This window comes from Dermochelys coriacea, chromosome 1, assembly GCF_009764565.3.
Source record: "Dermochelys coriacea isolate rDerCor1 chromosome 1, rDerCor1.pri.v4, whole genome shotgun sequence".
NCBI lineage: Eukaryota > Metazoa > Chordata > Testudines > Dermochelyidae > Dermochelys > Dermochelys coriacea.
The window spans coordinates 78,164,199-78,165,797 of record NC_050068.2 but is presented as its reverse complement, the minus strand read 5'-3'; positions in this window follow the sequence as shown (position 1 = coordinate 78,165,797).

Here is a 1,599-nt window from a genome sequence, read left to right as displayed (position 1 = left end):
AGACCCAATTCAGCATGAACTATGGGCACAATGCTGTGTGGTGTTAGACTCCTCACTTATCAACACTGAGCCCATTAATGTTCTGAAATGCATCATGTTATGATGCCTGACTACATCATGTGTATCTTTCATTATGTAAATACATTTTGAAACCACACTCAGTCTTATTCTCCAACATAAATCTCTGATAGTTGGTCACTAGTTACACAGAATTGTGTGTATATAGTATACATTATTATAGACAATTTCTCCACTAAATAATTTCATTGGCATTTTTCTCTATTGTAAGGTAGGGTTTTGATTTGTGTCATAAACAAGCCTGTGATTATGTGATGTGGAAGCATCAGTGGGGGGGGAAATAAGGAAGTGGGGGGGAAGGATTAGGATAGAGAATATGACAAAGGCTATGGGCAGGTCTACACTAGGGGGCTAAGTCGACTTAAGTTACACAACTTCAGGGATGTGAATAATGTAGCTGGAGTCAATGTACCTTAGGTCGACTTACTGCCGTGTCTACACTACACAGGGTCGACGGGAGAGTTTCCCCCATCGACTTTCCTTATGCTTCTAGTTCTGGTGGAGTACTAGTTGACAGGAGAGCAATCGGTGGATGATTTAGCAAGTCTTCACTAGACCCGCTAAATCAACCCCTGGTGGATTGATCGCTGTGCATTGATCATTCAGTAACTGGAGACAAGCCCTCAGCCTACACTAGTTTGTCATTCACAGGTGTGAATAAAATCACCCCCCGAATGACAAATTACACTGACATAAGTGCTGGTGTGAGCAGTGCTATGTTGGTGGGAGAGCCTCTCCCACTCAAAAGGGGCTGGAGTAGGTAAGCTGACAGGAGAGCTCTCCCACATTGGCTTGGAGTGGCTACATTAAAGAGCCTACAGCAGCGCAGCTGCATCAGTGCAGTTGCACTGCTGTAAACCTCTCAAATGTAGCTGTGCCTTCAGTGATTGGAGCAAGGACTTAGATGTCAGGATTCAATTTCTCATCCTTCCAGAACCTTGAAAAGAACTCCCTAGCTGTTGTGTCTTCATTTGCTCATCTGTAATCTACATAACATCACCCCTATGGGATAGAATAGTGTGAGAGGATTGAGTCATTAGAGATCTTTGCATTAAGATGCTGTAAGTGTAAAAATCTACAGGGTCAGCTCTATTGTAGTTTGCGTTCCTTCCAGGAAGTACCGGTTTTCAAGTTTGCAGAAGAACAGAAAATGGGTGTAACCCAGTAGTTGCATGTACACATTTGTTTATATATTTTTAAAAGTGACTAAGCCTCTCTCCTTCAATAGAAAAAGATCCTGAAACGGAGAGAAGATGGTGGATAACAGTATATACCTTTCACATAAAGTTGACAGAGCTGCAGAACAGATGTAAATAAAATAGCACCATAAAGCTAGCTCTAATCACTTCATATGTACTATTTTAATTGTAGTGGTGCCCAAGAAGTGCTAGGTACTTGCCAAGCAGAAAATGATGGTCCTTGCAATGAAGGACATACAGTGTTGCCTCTAAGAATTCTATTATTTGAAAATCAATATGCAAAGTCACTGGTAAGGAGTTATACAGAGAACACTCATGCATA